This window comes from Archocentrus centrarchus, unplaced genomic scaffold (assembly GCF_007364275.1).
Source record: "Archocentrus centrarchus isolate MPI-CPG fArcCen1 unplaced genomic scaffold, fArcCen1 scaffold_54_ctg1, whole genome shotgun sequence".
Lineage (NCBI taxonomy): Eukaryota > Metazoa > Chordata > Actinopteri > Cichliformes > Cichlidae > Archocentrus > Archocentrus centrarchus.
In genome coordinates, this window is record NW_022060276.1 from 1,652,520 (window position 1) to 1,673,046 (window position 20,527).

Here is a 20,527-nt window from a genome sequence, read left to right on the forward strand (position 1 = left end):
TGGTTTGTTGGAGAGGAGTTAACCAGCTGTCGACCCTGGCAAGGCGTTGGGGCAGGACAGTACAGTAAAACGACGTCTTCTGGCGGGCTGATTTTCGCAACTGGAGGACAGAACGACACCGTGTGAGTGACGGACCTGACAGAATCACAGTAACTGGATTGTCTTTTCAAGCAAGTACGATTAAAATCAGCGTCAAGATGTCGGAAAAAGCTTCGACCACACGATCCATAAAAACCAGATCAGATGCAGCCTGCTCATCTAAAAGGTCTTCAAGCTCCTCTGCTAGCAAGTTAGCTGCTGCTCAGGCGCGGGCAGAAGCAGAGGCTGCAAGGACTGAAGTGGCATTTGCTGCAAAAGAGAATGAACTGAAATTAAAGCAAGCAGAATTGGAATTAGAAAATAAGCGTTTGGAAATGACACTGAATAGAGTCCGCCTCGAAAAACAAGCTGCAGCTACAGCGGCCAAAGCAGACGTCCTAGAGGCAGCAGTGCAAGAAGAATTCAAGCAGGTTTTCAGCGACATTGATGTGCCAACCGAGAATTCAAAGGTACGCACAAAGGACTATGTTGAGGGAGCAGATAAATACTCTCCAGCAGAGCTATTAGAAAGCACTCCCGCCAGCATCCCAGACATTCAGACCCCTGAATATGCCCATCCCATTGCCTCTTACCACACCGCGAGTGAATTACCCCATCAGCAGAACCACATAATGCCACAATCACAGCACACTGACTATGTGCCTAAAACGACACCTCGCCCTGAAATAATGCAGAAGCCTTTAGGAAATGACTACAGTGACACTGCATATAACCAACCATTAGACAATTCCCACTTACTACCCAGTGTTGCTCACCAACAAAGAAGCCCTGTACATGCTCAGTTTGATGAAAACAGAGGAATATCAGACCTTGTCAGATTTATGGCCCGGCGTGAGCTTATCTCCACTGGGCTTGTGCAGTTTAATGACCGTCCTGAATGCTTTAGAGCTTGGAAAGCATCCTTTATGAATTCTATCAGAGACCTCAGCCTCTCAGCTAGTGAGCAGCTTGACCTTCTTGTAAAATGGTTAGGCAAGGACTCATCCGAACATGCTAGACGCATAAGAACTGTTCACGTGAATCACCCAGAACATGGACTCAGGGCTGTATGGAATCGGCTCAATGAGTACTATGGTGCACCTGAGGTAATTGAAAACTCCTTGTTCAAAAGGCTGGAAAGCTTTCCCAAAGTGCAGAACAAGAATGAGCTCAAACTAAGAGAGCTGGGGGACTTACTGATGGAAATACAGGCAGCAAAGGCTGATGGGGACCTGTTCGGCCTCAGTTATCTAGACACACCCCGCGGGATTAACCCTATTGTGCAGAAACTGCCATTCTACCTGCAAGAGAAGTGGCTCACATTAGGTTTTAATTATAAGGAACAACATAGGGTCACCTATCCCCCATTCAGCTTCTTTGTGAACTTTGTGTGCCTGCAGGCAAGGATGCGAAATGATCCTGGCTTCATGCTGGCAGCATCCAGCAATGAACAGTCTGGTTATCACAAGCCTGCATCAAAGTTAGAGAGCCAGAGGGCAGTAGCTGTTCTCAAGACAGGAGTGTCTCCTGATACCTCACTAACACCTTCTGACTCCCCATCTGCAAGTAAGTCCACCAGCAGAGAGGACCCAGCGAAACGTTGTCTCTTGCACAACAAGCCCCACCCTCTCCACAAATGCCGTGGATTTAGAGATAAGCCCATAGAGGAAAGAAAGGCACTCTTAAAGAAACATGGAGTGTGCTACAAGTGCTGCAAAGCCATACACTTGGCAAGAAACTGCAACGATGAGGTAAGCTGCACAGAATGTGGAAGCAACATGCATGTTGCAGCGCTACACCCTGGCCCAGCACTGAAAGGCAGCAGCTCAGAGAACCCTGCACCTGAGAATGGCGGGGAGACTCCTGTCTCGGCCACATGCACCAAGGTGTGTGGAAAGGACATGTCAGGGCGCTCCTGTTCGAAAATATGTCTGGTAAAGGTATACCCAGCCAACCACTCTTATGCTGCAGTCCGTATGTATGCCATCTTAGATGATCAAAGTAACCGATCACTTGTACGAACAGAGTTTTTCAGTATTTTCAATATTTCAGGACAGCCCTCACCATACTCCCTGAAAACATGTGCGGGAACAATAGAGACTGAAGGTAGACAGGCATGTGGCTTCATGGTGGAACCTGTGGATGGCAGCATTGTGCTGTCACTGCCACCATTGATTGAATGCAACGAAATCCCAAACAATCGGAGGGAAATTCCCTCACCCGAGGTCGCCTCCAGCCACACCCATTTGAGACATCTCGCAAAGCACATCCCCAATCTCGACCCACAAGCCCCCATTTTGCTGTTGTTGGGCAGGGACATAATCAGAGCCCACAAGGTAAGAAGACAGGTGAACGGCCCACACAATGCACCCTACGCCCAAAAACTGGATCTGGGTTGGGTGATTGTGGGTGATGTGTGTATTGGGGACATGCACAAGCCGCCGCTTGTCCACTCCTACTACACCAATGTGCTGAGAAACGGACGCCCTTCTCTCTTTCAGCCATGCCCAAACAGCTACACGGTGAAGGAGAGATACTGTGTCACTGAACCCTTCTCACACTTCATTTTGCATGGAGGCAGTCATGCAAAGGCAATACAGAACACTTTGGACAGTGATGCGTTTCAGACAACAAAGGATGATGACACAGAGGCACCGTCCATAGAGGACATGCAGTTTCTGAGCATCATGGACCATGGAGTCTACAAGGACGAGGGAAACAGCTGGGTGGCTCCTCTTCCTTTCAGAGCTCCCCGACCACGGCTGCCCAACAGCCGTGCCCAGGCGCTGGAACGCCTCAATTCGCTGCAGCGCTCCTTCAAAAGGAGACCTGAAATGAAACAGCAGTTCATTACGTTCATGGAAAGGATCTTTCAGAGCGGGCACGCGGAAGAAGCTCCCCTACTGAAACCCGGAGAGGAACACTGGTACCTACCGTGCTTTGGAGTTTATCACCCGAAAAAGCCTTCTCAGATAAGAGTCATGTTTGACTCCAGCGCACAGCACAATGGCCTGTCTCTAAACCAAGTGCTCCTAACCAGACCAGATCTCAACAACAGCCTGGTGGGCGTTCTCCTTCGTTTCAGAAAAGAGAATGTCGCCTTCTCTGTGGACATACAGCAGATGTTCCACTGCTTCAAGGTCAGGCCTGAGGACCGCAACTTCCTCAGGTTCCTTTGGTTCAAGGACAATGACCCAGAGAAAGAGGTCGCAGAATTCCGCATGAATGTTCATGTGTTTGGAAATAGCCCCTCCCCAGCTGTGGCTATTTACTGTCTCAGGCGTGCAGCTCTGGAAGGTCAGAGTGAATATGGAGAAGATGCACAGAGATTTGTGGGCAGAGATTTTTATGTGGATGATGGACTGAAATCCCTACCTACAGCTGAACAGGTGATCGGTCTGCTTAAAAGGACTCAAAGCATGCTGGCAGGCTCCAATCTCAGACTGCACAAGCTAGCCTCGAACAACAAAGAGGTCATGCAGGCTTTCTCCTGTGAAGATCGTGCCACTGACTTAAAGGACCTCGACCTGGCTGCTGACAGTCTACCAGTGCAAAGGAGCCTTGGTCTACACTGGGACCTGGATTCAGACTGTTTCACTTACCGGGTGGAGGATGAGAGGAAGCCATTCACCCGACGGGGAGTCCTCTCCACAGTGAACAGCTTATATGACCCTCTTGGATTCGTCTCTCCTGTGACAATTCAAGGAAAGGCTCTGCTCCGCGAACTCGCCACCGACTCTCCTGATTGGGATGCTCCTCTGCCTGCAGAAAAGGAGAAATTGTGGGACAGCTGGAGAGATTCTCTTCAAGAACTGGAAAAATTAAGAATTCCCAGAGCCTACACCCGCATATCCTTGTCTGCAGCTGAACGAATTGAGCTCTGTGTCTTTTCAGACGCATCAGAAAGGGCAGTTGCTGCGGTTGCTTATTTAAGAACTGTAGGTGCAGATGGTCAATGCCGTACAGGACTGATCGCAAGCAAAGCGAGACTCGCACCACGCCCAGAACACACCATACCCCGTTTGGAGCTGTGTGGAGCAGTCATGGCAGTGAATCTGGCTGAAGCCATCATGTCTGAAATCGACATCAAATTTGATGCAGTCACATTCTACACAGACAGCAGAATTGTACTCGGGTACATTTTCAATGAGAAAAGAAGATTCTATGTGTACGTGAGCAACCGAGTTCAGCGCATCAGGCGAAGCACACTGCCACAACAGTGGAGGTATGTAGACACTCAACACAATCCTGCAGACATTGCAACACGGTCGGTTCCAGCAAACCGCCTGAAAGACACAATGTGGTTTACTGGACCAGCATTCTTGTCTCAGCCTGTTGACATGCTGCCTGTTGAACAGTCCTTTGAACTCTCACAGCCAGAACGAGATCCTGAAATCCGGCCGCAAGTGACCACACTGTCTACGACAGTGTTCAAAACTCTTGGTTCACAGCGTTTCAGTCGCTTTTCACGCTGGAGTTCTCTCACAAGGGCTGTTGGTGTGCTGATTCACATCCTTCAGTGTTTCAGGAAAGACAAGAATAGTGAACAGTGTCAGGGATGGCATCTTTGCTGCACACCTGCAACAGTGGATGTTCTCAACCAGAGCACAACAGTCATCATTAGAACAGTCCAGCAGGAGACCTTTGAGAGAGAACTAGAGTGCCTCTCATCCAACACAAACATTCCAAAGGGCAGTCTTCTCTGGTCCTTGGATCCCTTTCTTGACCAAGCAGGCTCGCTGAGAGTCGGAGGACGTCTCACAGCTGCCGATCTAGAACCCAGTGAGAAGAGACCGCTGATCTTGCCTGGAGGTCACCATGTAGCCACCCTCATTGTGCGTCACTTTCATGAACAGTCACAACACCAAGGACGCCACTTTACTGAGGGCGCCATCCGATCTGCTGGCTATTGGATACTGGGTGCCAAAAGAGTCGTAAACAAAGTAATTTTTGAATGCTTTGTCTGCCGCAAACTCAGAGGAAAATGTGAAGTTCAAAAGATGGCTGACCTGCCACCCGACAGACTCAGCACTGAGCCACCTTTTACTAATGTTGGCATGGACGTGTTCGGGCCCTGGGCTGTTGCTGCACGTCGCACAAGGGGAGGACACGCTGAGAGCAAGAGATCCCTTTATCCTCACACCCGCATCACTGCTGACTCAAAAGGTAGGCCCCTGCCCACCTCCAGCTGGCGAGTTTGACCACAAGGACTTACACAAGCAGCAGTGGCGCTTGTGGAGCAGTGGAGTTCAAAGCCTGCCTAACACTTTCTGGGACAGGTGGCGCAAGCAGTACCTGGCGACACTACAGCCCCGCAGGAAGTGGTCATCCGACCACCCCAATCTCAAAGAAGGGAGTGTAGTGCTTCTCAAGGACATTCACTGCAAAAGGAATGACTGGCCTCTTGGCATCATCACAGAGGTGTACCCCAGCAAAGATGGACGAGTACGCAAGGTTCAGCTGAGAATCGTCAGGAAGGACGGAACCAAACTGCTTCTCAGACCTGTTAATGAACTGGTCCTGCTGATTTCCCTAGATTAATAAGTGTGCAATGTTTCAAGTGTTAAGTAAAGAGAAGGTTTCTTAAGGTTAAATGAATGCATAACTGAGCCTATTTTAATGTTTAGGATAACGTAGGTAAAGGAAAGAAAAGTGTGAAACCCCCTGGGTATCAGGCGGGGAGTGTTCTGTTTGATGTTTTCCTCCTGTTTTCTTTGCTGAGAAATTTGGTGTTTATAAGTTTTTTATGTTCCTTTGCTGCCATCTACTGGGGAACAAGGGTAGTGTTTTTATGCTTGCGGCATCGACTGATGACGTCATGAGCAGTGGACATTGTTGTGCGGGAAAACAAGCTTGATGCGCGATTTCTGTCTGTTGAGTCTCAAGTCAGCCCTTGAAGGCATCGTCGGTATGTTGTATTAATTATATGCATATAAAACAAGATAAATGTTAATCCACCTAGTTTAGAGCCCTGCTAACTTTTAGTAGAGTTCTATATTTGTTATTTGTTGATTAAGCTAATCTAGCTTCTAAGCTATTTTCTATAGCACTGTCAAATCGCCCTCTGAATGGAATTGTATTTTGTTTCACAGTTTTACCCTACTTCAACTTACCATAAAGAGTTAACTGGAACCTGTCATTTGTGTGGTTTGTTGGAGAGGAGTTAACCAGCTGTCGACCCTGGCAAGGCGTTGGGGCAGGACAGTACAGAAGACATTAAAATGATAAATGTATTGAATGGTACAATTTAGATAACTGGGTTTTATATGAAATATATTTGTATTTATTAATGTTATCACTTTATATTCAGTTATGATCACTTTTTGCTATGAAATATATTGTAATATTGCAATGATTGTTTATGAAAGGCCATGGCTCAATATTCCTTTGATATTGGTTTATTTCAAAACCTTTAGGTTCAAATGGGTTCACACAAACACACCACACCTTGTTGTGTTTAACAGAGTGCTACTGATTTATTTTCCCTGAATTATTTTCATTTATATAAATCTACTGTACATGAAAATGGTTCCAACACATAGCATCTTGTGAAACAGTCACAAAAATCAAATGTCAGACACCCTCGCTCAGGTGATGTAGCTGAGGTTGATCAAGCCTCAGACTCAGCACATGCTCACGGATCTGCTCTCTTTAAACTGTACCACTCACATTCCATCCATCCATCCATCCATCCATCCATCCATCCATCTATTTTCTTCCACTCATCCAGGGCCGGGTCTCAGGGGCAGCAGCCTAAGCAGAGAAGCCCAGACTTCCCTCTCCCCAGCCACCTCCACCAGCTCATCGGGAGGGACCCCAAGGTGTTCCCAGGCCAGCCAACAGATATAATCTCTCCAGCGTGTCCTGGGTCTACCCTGGGGCCTCCTCCCAGTGGTACATGCCCGGAACATCTCACCCAAGAGGCACTGAGGAGGCATCGTAATCAGATGCCCAAGCAACCTCAACTGGCTCCTCTCTGCTGGGGAAGGAGCCTGAACTAGTGTGTGAGGCTGAGAGATACCAGCTAGATATAGTTTGGCTCACCTCAACACATGGCCTGGGCTCTGGAACCAGTCTCCTGGAGAGGGGCTGGACTGTCTGGAGTCTGGAGTTCCAGTCTGGAGTTGCCCTGGGTGAGAGGTGGCGAGCTGGAGTGGGTATTCTTGTATCCTCCTGGCTTGCCTCCTGTATGTCGGAGTTTTCACCGGTAGGTGAGAAGGTTGTTTCCCTGCGCCTTTGGGCCAGGGAACAGGTCCTGACTGTTGTTTGTGTTTATGTGCTGAATGACAGTTCAGAGTACCCATCTTTTTTGGAGTCGCTGGGCGGGGTGCTCGAGGGTGCACCATCCAGTGATTCCATCGTTCTGCTGGGGGATTTCAATGCTGACATGGGCAATGACAGTGAAACCTGGAGGGGCGTGATTGGGAGGAACGGCCTGCAAGATCTGAACACGAATGGTGTTTTGTTGTTGGACTTCTGTGCAAACCACAGTTTGTCCATAACAAACACCATGCTCAAACATAAGGATGTCCATAAATGCATGCGACACCAGGACACCCTAGGTCGCAGGTCGATGATCGATTTTGTAATCGTATCATCAGATCTGCGGCTGTATGTTCTGGACACTCGGGTGAAGAGAGGAGCTGAGCTGTCAACTGAGCACCACCTGGTGGTGAGCTAGATCAGGTGGCGGGGGAGGATACTGGTAGTCTTTTAGTACTCGAGATCGGTCTTGGTCTCGAGACCGCTTTTTGATGGTCTCAGTCTTGTCATGGACTCGGACCTTGCGGACTTGCGGTCAAGACCACAGCTCTGGAAATATCACTAAATTGCCAGATTACTGTCCAATTTATTTGTTAACATCTTTGCTTTTATTGGATACAAAATTGGATTCAAATCCAACAAAGATTGTGCTCCTCTGCCTCTCAAAGGAGCACCTCGCAGACTCCGCTCCGGCTAGGTCGCTGCTATTATCGCTGCTTACGCCTGTATCATTTCACTGCAGTTTGCAATCTACCACAGAGCACGGACAGTTTCATTCACAATGTGCACGTTTGATCTCACAATGGTCATGCGTGTGCTGCATAAATCGAAATAACAACCGGCATGAACACGAAGAGAAGTAAGAGGGAAAATGAAGATCAAAGGAAAATTTCAGGCTCACGATTCAACAAAAAAATCCCAGCATGAAAGGTAAATACCATCCTTCATGTATTTGATACACAAACTGAAAATTTAATGCAAGTTTTAGGGCTGCAATAATTCTTGGAGTAACTCAATTTGATTATTAAAAATCCTCGACACAAATTTGTTGCTTTGATGTTTGGTTTCAACTCTGCAGCTCAGGTGTCTCTGTGTAAGCGGAGCATTTCCTCCACATTAGTTCAACATCACTGTAACAGATTTCCGTCATTTGGAAAAGAACAAAAACTACCCTTTAACACGAGTGGATCGCTGAGATGTTTTTCCACGCCCCCACTTCTCTGTGCTGTGAGTGCGCGTGTTTGAATGTGCGCGCGTGTTGTTCAGAGGATGTCAGCTGTTATTTTTTCTGTATGTCAGCTGTAGCCACCAGAACAGACCTATAACCACAGTGTACTGGGGAAAGGGGGGGGGGCATTAGCACTAGCAATCGTTCGGTGCCCCCCCCCCCTTCAGTACAGAGGGGATCCATCAAAATGTTTTTATCAACCACCTGATCAGCAACATGAAGAACAGAGAACTTTGTAGCTGCTCCATCCACCCTGTTTGTTTCACACAGAGAAACATCTGCAGTACGGAAGTTAAAATATGCTGATGAACTGTTAAAATGAAAAATTATTTCTTATCCAATTACTTGATTAATTGATGGAGTAATCAATTGAATACTTGATTACTAAAATAAATGATAGTTGCAGCCCTACTTGTATTCAGAAAGCCATAGTCAAACATTAGTTTTCAGCACCAGTAGAGCTGTGAGAGGCCTTCAAGAATAAAAAAACTACAGTTCCCAGCAAGATGATGTCACTTCCTGTTGTTGCATTACAAACGTGATAGTTTATGCTCACAATATGGTGGCTGATATTCAAATGTAGGAAATGCTTTTAGCAGCTGAGGAATCTGGATTATGTTTTTGTTGTGTATTTTTTTATGTGATTTCTGCAAACACAGTGGAAGGAAACGGCACTCTGGGACACATTAAATGCTTGATGTATAAATGTAACTTTTCTGGATTATATGCAAAAATTATCATTCTATCGATCTAATAAGGCCTGATTTAGAGTTCTGCATTGATCCTTTGTGCATAACTGAAAATCCTCTCTGAACCAAACCTGACATGCACCTCGAGAAATGTAACTACACGTCCAAAAAAACTGATGATGATGATGATGATACTTTATTGATCCCACAATGGGGAAATTACAGTTAACAGAACACCCATCCAAGAAGACAAACAGAACAAACATTACTGATTGCTGCTTTCCAGTTACATCTTAGGCCCCATCACTCAATTAACAAGTTGGAGCGGCATTTAGCGGTTAGCATTAGCTTACTAATTAGAATTAGCATTAGCGCTAGGGTGAGAAATATTTCTTGCTAGAACCCTGAAGTTACCATGGCCACCACCAATGGTAACGGCAGAGAAGTAAGTAAGTTGTTTCTCCGCCATTAGTACATTGAGCTAGTGGTGGGCAGATTGATCCTAATATCGATAATATGGATGCCACTGATATTGGTATTGATCAATATCAGTGTAATGAGATCGATACTTTGGCTTCAGTTTCTCTCCTGTATGCAGTGCTGCGGTTTCATCAAAGATGCGAGCTGACTGTCTAAGTGTTGCTCCTGTCACAGCACAGAGCACTTTGCTCTGTGCTGTGTCATGTGATGCATAACATATTTTATTTGGGAAAATAAAAAAGGATTTTGCTATGAAACATTTAAATCAAATGTAAATTTAAATTTGTAGAAAATTAGTGAATGAAGGGACATTTTTTATTAAATTTTTGTATTATACTTTCTGAACGATCCACTGGGAAAAAAGTTTGCATTTGTTCTTGAGTGATGATTTTGTACACTTAATTTATGAAAAAAAAAAAAAATCCAGACATCAATTTATGGGGAAAATTGTTTTGTTAATGTTCTATTGTTTCAGAACAATAACTTTTATTTTGATAAAGTATTTTCTACTTACATATAAACTTTGCCCAGTTCTGTCCTGGGTTTTAACTAATTAATGATCCAAAGGAAAAAAATCTCAAACCAGTTAAACTTCATGAAAATTCTTCATAATTATTAAAAAGTATCGGTATCAGTATTGGTGATAATGGCCCTGTGTTTACTTGGCATAGGATCGATACCAAATTATGAAGTATCGCACACAACTACTTTGAGCAGCATACACGAGGAGTGATTGACAGTGCTAAGACCCTCCTCCTGGCTCTGATTGGTTGGTTTTGACTGGGAGCGGTTCAGGGAGGAGGTGGAGGAGCTCCATTTTTTTCACAGATTATCGGTCTCATACTGTCATGACAGTTTTAACAAATATGTAAAAACCAGATTTTTTATAAAAGTTACATCCTGCAGCTTTAATCTGTATAAGATTAGAGGCTTTAGTTCTCACTGTTGATGAGTGTTTGACATTTTTTCAGTATTACACATTTAGCTATGTGGTTTTGAAAAAGCACCCATTTTTACAAAGATTGTTGGTTTAAAAACAACATAACTTTATGCATTGTTTATGAAAGGCAGAGAAAAGTTAAGACTATTGTGATGAACTATGAATAATTGTTTTACATTCTGTGATAAATGATTGAAGTCACCCAGGAGGATTAAATAAAGATGGTTATATTTATTTGAGCTGTGAGTGTTTAATATCAGGATGATTTTATGGAAATGTGGATCTTTCAGATCAATTTGAGAAGTGATTTTGATCATGTTTCACATTTTATTGGGTCATGTAGCGTCAGGCACTGGTCTTGGTCTTGTCTCGGTCTCGCCCTCCCTCGGTCTTGGTCTCGACTGGTCTCGGACCCTAAAAGTCTTGGTCTTGTCTCGGTCTCGATACCCTCTGGTCTTGGTCTTGTCTCGGTCTCAGGTTAGGTGGTCTTGACTACCACACTAGATACTGGACAGACCTGGCGCACCTAAACGTATTGTGAGGGTGTGCTGGGAACGTCTGGCAGAGGCCCCAGTACAGGAGATCTTCAACTTCCACCTCCGGCAGAACTTCGACAGCATTCTGAGGGAGGCTGTGGACATTGAGCCCAAATGGACCATGTTCTGCACCTCCATTGTTGAGGCTGCTGCTCAGAGCTGTGGCTGCATGGTGGTTAGTGCCTGTCGTTGTCGTAATCCTCGAAGCAGATGGTGGTCACCGAAGGTGAAGGGAGCCATCAAACTGAAGAAGGAGTCTTATCAGGCTTGGTTAGCCTGTGAGACTCCGGAGGCAGCTGAGGGTACTGACAGGCCAAGTGGAACACAGCTTGGGCAGTGGCTGAAGCAAACCTCGTGTGTGGGAGCAGCCTCTGCACCATAACTCTACAGGCAGGCATCTTGCCTTCCAGCATTGTCTGAGGAAGTCAGACTAGGTATTGATTCCTCTCCTTCTTCTGCTCAAAGGCTTCCTCCATCCACTCTTGACACAGCATGGTGAGCTCTGGTGTGATAATGTTCACTGTTGCCACTGACACCAAGACGATGTCAGGTCTGAGGGTGATCTTGGCGACATGCTGGGAAAATTTGAGTTGTCTGCCGAGGCACCTTAGTGTCTCATTCCCACTGCTGCTGGATCTCTTCTCATCAGCTGCTCTCACCTGGTTCAGAACTAGGTTAATTCAATTCATTGTTATGTTTACAGTCCAAATCACAAGAACATCTCAAGGTGCTTTATATTGTAGGGTAAAGACCCTACAATACTTCAAAGAAAACCCCAACAGTCAGATGATCCCCAACGAGGAAGCACCTGGTGACATGGGATGGAAAAACTCTCTTTTTTTTAAATAAGCTATATTTATTAAGGCTCTCAGAGTAAATACATACACATTTGTTAGTTATAACATATATAGAGAAATGCCGTCTTTTCTTTTTTTTTTTCCTCATAACATGAACACTTTTAACAGAACAGGTAAACACACAGCAGGTCACCCACTATCCAACAAGCATTAAAAAATGGTGAAGGTGGTAATCTGCCTCTTCCACTACTGCTTTCAGTTTGCAGGTTCTTCCATAGAGGGCATTGTTACTCAAGCTCCTTGGTAGGCCCAGCTATCTCCATGTGGTGGTTTCTTTCCAGGTCTGTGATCTCATAAATGTACAAGTTTTATGCACATATCCAGGATTCATTTTTCTTACCTAAATCTGTTCACATATAGTACATTTAAAACTGTGTCAGACCTCACAAAGGAATAAATGATGACATGGAAACAAACGTCTTTAAATATAATAAGAAAAATAAGGTGTAAACAACCAGGTTCACCAATACAAAGACCAATCAAAACAGAAGACCAGTAAGATCCTGATATTTCATACACAAGAGTAATCAACTTTAAACCCTGTATATTAAACAACATCTAATATATTGATATCCAATATAGAGATATTTTTTCTCATCTTGTGCTGACAGATTATGTGACCCCAGTTTTCCAATTACTTTTTTATTCTTTTTTTCCCTACCCATCGGCACTCCTGAGAAAACAATTGAGGAAATGGGAAGACGTGTTTCCTCTGGTTACAGATACTGTTTCAGGTTTCTTTTTAAAGCTATCAGCATCAACTGCCATGGCAACAGTGATAGTGACAGTGATAGGTACTGACCTGTCAAGCCCCACCAATGCATGTATATCTCCTGTAATTTGGTCAATGGTGAAGATGGACCCAGCTCCTTCACCTGAGAGTGTATATTTCACTGCACTGTCTCCATGATCCATGTCTGTGTGGAGCTGCAGAGGAAACAAACAGGAAGGCATGTGACTCCCCAGTGTGATGTGTGTTAATTTGTCTCAAACTGCGAAAACAATCAGTCATGATACAACACTGTTTCCTTCTGAGCTTTGCTTTATTTATTTATTTGTATTTATTAAGTAATGTGTGAAGTAATGTATACAACAAATACTATGATGTTTTTACTACTTAATGTTGATTTTGTATTTAGTTAATATGTCTTTACATGGGTGCAGATGGCAGTTACAAGAACCACCACCAGCCACACAATTACTGTTCAAAAGGTAGCTAATAAGTCTGAAGAAGCTAACCATACAGCTGAAGTCTCATGACAGCAAACTATATAACTGTCCAAATGTCCACATCACATCACAGCTGTTATCAAGAAGGCTCAGCAGCGACTTCACTTCCTGAGGGTCCTCAGGAAGAACAACTTGGATTCAAACCTGCTGCTGACCTTCTACCGCTCATCCATTGAGAGCCTGCTGACGTACTGTATCACAGTATGGTACGGCAGCTGCACTGAGGCAGACAGGGTCAGGCTTCAGAGGGTAGTCAAGACAGCACAAAGAATCGTTGGCTGCCCTCTCCCCTCCCTGATGGACATCTACACCTCACGCTGCATCAGCAGAGCCAGGAACATCATCAAGGACAGCTCACACCCTGGCTTTGACCTGTTTGACCTGCTGCCCTCTGGCAGGAGCTACAGGTGCATCAAAGCCAGAACAAACAGACTCAGGAACAGTTTCTTCACCAGAGCAATCACCACCCTGAACTCACACACTCACCCACTGTAACTGTGCAACACCCACATCTCTGTGCAATATTATATTATTCATACTGAACAATATCTAACATTCCTCTATTGGTAATATCCAGTATTCATTCACTAGTGCAAAATTCATCATCTTCATTTTTATATGTATGCACTTATTTACTTTTCTTACAATGTACAGATGCACCAATGTATGTATATATTTTTATACATTCTATTTTTTGTATATTTTATACATTGTTTATTTTCTGTATATTTCTTGATTATACTAGACTATAATATTTTTATTTTTTATTTTAGAGAATTTGATTTTCTATTGCATGGCACTGAACAGGAGTGGCCCTCCTATCTCATTGTACATCCTGTATAATGACAATAAAAGGCATTCTATTCTATTCTATTCTATTCTATTCTAACTAGTGTTGTAGTACTCGAGACCAGTCTGGGCCTCAAGACCACTTTTTGATGTCTCGGTCTTGTTTCGGTCTCAGTCACTGAGCACTCGGGATTTTATTTCAAGACCATTCAAGACCACAACTGTGGAAATATCAATAAATTGCCAGAATATATTTATTTGTTTACATCCTTGCTTTTATTGGATGCAGTGCTCCCAGTGCCAACTGCAGAAATACACAGCTCAGTCAGAAACAACCAATCAGAGCCAGGAGGAGGGTCTTAGCATCATGAATCATTCTTGTGTACAATCTGCTCACACTCTCCCCCTTGCTCTCTGGTATATTACAGCTTGTCCCAGACAGTAGAGCCTGTCAAGAAGATGATGGCAGAAAAACAGTTTTCCTGGAACAGTAAGTTTTTTCTCCGCCATTAGTACATTGAGCAGCATGTACACGAGGAGTGATTGACAGTGCTAAGACCCTCTTCCTGGCTTTGATTGGTTGTTTTTGACCAGAAACGATGTGTTTCTACAGATAGACTAGAATAGGATGCCTTTATTGTCATTATACAGAATGTATAATGAGATTGGAGGGCCACTCCTGCTCAGTGCCACGCTGTAGAAAGTCACAGTTCCTAAAAATATAAAATAAACGGAATATATAAAAATATATATACACTGTAAAAAATAAAATAAGTGTATACTGTTGGAATATGATATATGCTACATACATTTACTTATGTACGTTTACTTCCCCGAGAAATTTGTCTGGAAAATAACTTAACTGATTAAAAATACAGAAGCTTATAATGTTCTGTGTCATCATGAACTTTGTGTTCTGACTGTACAATGAGCCACACTGATGGAGACTACACAATGATAGATATGGAGACTTCGAGGTCACCCTGTTGTTGAAATGATCTGTTTTCCACATTCTGTTTTGTAAATGATGTAATCAAGACTGATATGCTGTGACTATATGACAACTGTAACTTGAATTAGAAAGCGCCAGTACTTCATGCCATCTCACACGAGTATGGTATGCAGTTCTGACCCGGATTAATCTGTAAACTGTTTGGAAATGGCTTTATTAAATTTAATATTTGGACTCCTTATTCCATTTGTTTGTATGTCATATTCCTGTTCGAGAAACGAACATGCAGAAACCTAAAAGCTTAAACAGCAGCACACACACTCTTATTATTTTAAATTCCTTCAATTGGTGACCCCGACGTGATCGAACAGGAATGTTTTTGATTTTCAGATGTTTTTATTTGTTCTTGAGTTTCTTGGGAATAAGGAGTGAATTTGGCCACCGATAATCGCCGCTTCAAGGTTCCTCGTGACAGTACTGACTTCCAGACTATCAGTGACCAGGAGATCTCCACCTAAAGGTTGGCAGAGACCTTTTCTAAATATCTGCATATTGAATTGTATCAAATTATAATTGTCACTGGTGGTATGACAGGAGTAAGGTGTAATTCGAGCCATTTCACACAGGTATAAGGGTTTAAGAGAAAAAAAAAGAGTTTAAAAGAGTTAAAGAAAAGAGTGAAAAGAATAAGAGTTTAAACGAATAAAGAAATATAGGCAAAATGAGTCGGACGGTGATGAGCCCATGGGCCGTCTGGCCAGCGGACCGAACGAGTGCCCTTCTCAGGGGGTTTTTAGGTTTAGAGGGCCTTTGGTTTTTCTGAAGTGAACTGGCCATCTGCTTTTACCAATGTCCTCCCGGTATAGACAGGTTGGTCTAGCGCGTAAAGACATAGCACTCCTGGTAGAAGTTGATGAGAGTAACAGCTTATCGTTATATGGTTCTTTGATAGGAATCTTCACTTCAGAAATCCATAAAAGCAACTAAAACCCTTTAAAAGCCTCAAGAGATTTGTATAATAAAACGTAAAAGAGAATAAAGAAAAAGTAAAAGAATACAGAGAAATGAAGCAGTAAAGAGATAAAGAGAAAAAAGAGTTTTGCAATGAAAATAAAAATCCTAAAAAAAGAAAAAACATGAATGGTACCTTGCTAATATTGTTTTTGTTCTTGCAGTTTGGACTGACTGACTGACTGAAAAAATGACTGATGACACTGGGTGTAGAAAAGGGGCTCCAATTAAAAAGAGGGTGAAAATAACTGGTGATGTAAAATTATTTTAGTGTAAACTCCCAAACACAGATATTAAGCTGAAAGCTAAGTTTAAAGGAGAAATCTCTCCATCTTAATCAGGTAAAAGTTGATCTTTGGGTCAGAAACTAATTAAGCAATCCCAAAATTAGGTCACTTGGGAAAGAAAAATCTATAACAATAATGAATATTGAAAAAAACTGATGGATGCTTGAATGTGTGTCTGTGTGTGTGTAAGGAGGCCTCCATGTGTCTGTCTGTGTGACTGAGTGCTGCTGTGTATTTGTATTGTCATGTGTGTTTCAGAGAGAAATAGGAAATAAGGACAAAATATTTAGAGGTGAATTTCTTTGCAAAGTATGTTGTCATTTGTTGTTTAAAAAGGAACACAGTTTAGAGGAATAGGACAATTTCCACTGGTCAATATTAGCTGTAATGCCATAGCTGTGTGTGTGTGTGTGTGTGTCATTATGTGTGGGGAAGAAAAACGGAAAAGAGAATGGCGCCAAGGTTTTAGCATTGCTGTGTGTGTGTGTGTGTGCATTTTTATCTCAAGGATGTGTGTGTGTGAATCTAAGTGAGAGTCAGAGACAGAAGTCGTGCGTGTGGATGAGAGTTATAGCTCTAAGTTTTTCCTCTTCTTTTTCTTTCCTTTAATTTGGACTGATATGGTTGTTGTATAAGGTGTGCTGGTCAAAAATTCTCGGAAGGAAGGTTTCGCTTCCGATACATATGAGAGATAAGCCAACCACAGATGGATAAAAAGAAAAAAAACTTTAAAAATCACAGAAAAAAAGGGAGTCAGGAGTTTATTGCTTTAAAAATAAATAATAAATAAACAAAGCCAGCATAATAGACGCCTTGAAACTCCCAGGTTGAAGTATTTTTTTGCAAATTATTAGAGGTCATTTTTCCAGAAAACTGTTGTTAAACTTTAAGAAAAGTCTACATGAGAAACTCGGTTTTAGTGAAACCTTCAAAAGAAACATTAGAAAAAAACAGTTCATGCAAATACTTTGTGAAACAGCCGAATCTGAGACCCAAAACAAAGTACCAAACTTTGAGCTGCTGCTCTGCTACAAAGCAAAATATAGAGAACTAAAAAAAAATTTTTTTAAACTTATTGGTTTGCCCATGCAACATAAAATACAAGTTACTCATTTACTCTTTTGTGCATTTACATCTTCCAAGATGGCGCCGCAGATGGCGACACTGGTTAGGAGCTCCGTAGTGCTTTGTTTGTTTTTGTTTGTTTGTTATGGCACATGTGATCCAAACACACTCCAATACAGTGCAGAAGATCTGCGGAACATTAGGCAGCTTATGCCACCAGGTATATTTCCTGATTTTTCATTTTCGGACAGTTTTTTGGACATTTTGGTCAGCGGAGCGGCTGCGCTCCTGAGCAGACGCAGGCGGATGCACAGACGTGGGAAGCGTGCTGGAGCGCTCGTCAAATTCCGACAGCGCGGACTTCGTACACCGCTACTCAGCATCCATATGACAAATCTTCGCTCTTTACGAAACAAAATGGATGAACTTTGACTGCTAAACCGTACCAACAAAGACTTTTCTCTCTCTGCTGTACTGTGCTTCACTGAGACCTGGCTCACTGATTCTGTCCCGGACAGCGCGCTCTGCTTGCACGGCTTTCATCTCCACCGAGCGGACCGCAACACGGAGCTTTCCGGTAAGGAAAAAGGCGGCGGAATTTGCTTTTATATCAACCAAGGCTGGTGTACAGATGTGACAGTGTTAATGAGAATATGCAGCCCTAATCTGGAATCGCTTTTCTTGAACTGTAGACCGTTTTATTGTCCGCGGGAGTTTTCATCAGTTGTGCTTGTTGCTGTTTACATTCCACCTCAAGCGTGCACACGTGAGGCACTGAGCGCTCTTGCTGATCAGATCCTCAGCGTGGAGCACCAACACACAGACTCTGTTTTTATCATCTTAGGGGACTTTAACAGAGCAAAACTTAACAACGAACTACCTAAATACAGACAGCATGTTACCTGCCCCACCAGGGAGAGCAACATCTTAGATCACTGCTACACTGTATTTAAAGGTGCTTATCGCTCCGTCCCCCGTGCAGCACTGGGACTATTTAGATCATATTCTCCCGACCTACAGACAGAAGCTCAAGTGTGGTCAGCACAGTGAAGAAATGGACTAATGAGGCTAAAGAAAGGCTTCAAGACTGCATGGAATTAACAGACTGGTGTGTATTTGATGATGCCACAAGCAGCCTGGATGAATACACGGACACTGTGACATCTTACAACGGCTTTTGTGAAGACATCTGTGTTCCCACCAGGACTCGCATTAAATACAACGATGACAAGCCCTGGTTTAATGCCAAATTGAAACAGCTGCGCCGGTCTAAGGAGGTAGCATATAGAAGTGGGGATCGGGCGCTGTACAACCTGGCAAGGAACATCCTAACCAAAGAGATCAAAGCTGCAAAGAAGAACTACTTCAACAAACTAAGCAGCACGATGTCCAGAAATGAGCCATCAACTGCCTGGAGGTGTCTGCATAATATCACCAGCTACAAAAGGCCATCTACACAGACAAGGGGAGATCGTCAACTGGCCGATCACCTTAACGGATTCTACTGCAGGTTTGAACAGCCCAACACCACCTCACACTCACCTGACTATCAGCCACCCATCCAGCCTGCTCTGAAGATCTGCGAGGAAGACGTGCTGAGACTTTTTAAAAAACAGAAAGTCAAGAAGGCCCCAGGTCCTGATGGACTCTCTCCCTCCTGCCTGAGGACCTGTGCAGACCAGCTTGCACCTGTCTTTACTAAGATCTTCAACAGATCACTGGAGCTGTGTGTTGTTCCATCTTGTTTTAAAAGCTCCACAATAATACCCATTCCTAAAAAGACAACTACCACAGGACTAAATGACTACAGACCTGTTGCCCTGACCTCTGTGGTCATGAAGTCCTTTGAAAGACTGGTTCTCAACCACATTAAGGAAATCACGGACCCCCTGCTAGACCCCCTGCAATTTGCCTATCGGGCCAACCGGTCGGTGGACGATGCAGTGAACATGGGTCTCCACTTCATCCTCCAACATCTTGATCACCCAGGAACTAATGCAAGAATTCTGTTCCTGGACTTTAGTTCAGCCTTCAACACAATTATTCCAGGACAATTACACAGCAAACTGACTGAACTCAGCGTACCAGCCTCCACCTGCCAGTGGATAACTGACTTTCTTACTGGCAGAAAACAGCAGGTGAGGCTGGGAAAGTGTACTTCAGGGACCCGAACCATCAGCACAGGTGCCCCACAGGGTTGTGTACTCTCCCCACTGCTCTTCTCGCTGTACACAAATGACTGTACCTTCATGGACTCCTCTGTTAAAATCCTGAAGTTTGCAGATGACACAACAGTCATTGGTCTCATCAGTGACAGTGATGAGTCTGCTTACAGACGGGCGGTTGATCAGGTTGTCCTCTGGAGCAGTCAGAACAATCTGGAGCTGAACACAGCAAAAACAGTGGAGATGACCGTGGACTTCAGGAGGAGCCCCCCAACCCTGCCAGCACTCACCATTCTAGACAGGACTGTGATGGCTGTGGAGTCCTACAAGTTCCTGGGCACAACAATCTCCAAGGACCTGAAGTGGGACAGCAACAGCAACTCCATCATCAAGAGGGCACAACAGAGGATGTACTTTCTGTACCAGCTGAGGAAGTTCAACCTACCCAGAGAGCTGATGGTGCAGTTCTACACAGCCATCATAGAGTCCATCATCACCACATCCATCAGTGTGGGGCAGCGCTATCACAAAACACGACACCAAGAGACTGCAGCGTATTATCAAGTCTGCAGAGAGGACCATCGGTGTAAAGCTGCCCACACTGCTGGACCTGGATGCCTCCAGAATCAGGAAGCGTGCAGAGAAAATCATCACTGACCCGTTTCACCCTGGACATCACCTGTTTCGGTGCCTTCCATCAGGCCGACGTTTCAGCCATATGAAGACCCGAACGACCAGGCTACAGAGAAGCTTTTTTCCAACTTCCATTATTCTCATGAACAATTGAACACTACTGAACTGTTAATACTTGGGACACTTGCATATCAAAAATTACCTATTTAATTTATGTAAGGGCATACACAGGATTCTCACCTTTACTTCAATTTTTTATTTATATATTTTATATTTTCTATAGTTTTTATACTGCACAAACTGCTCCTTTTTAAAATTACAACG

General features: G+C 43.8%; 1 pseudogene; it reads right to left on the reverse strand.

Annotated features, from left to right (window-relative positions):
* The window catches only part of LOC115777480 (cadherin-12-like), a 98,957-nt pseudogene that overhangs the window by 60,135 nt on the left and 18,295 nt on the right, over positions 1-20,527 (reverse strand).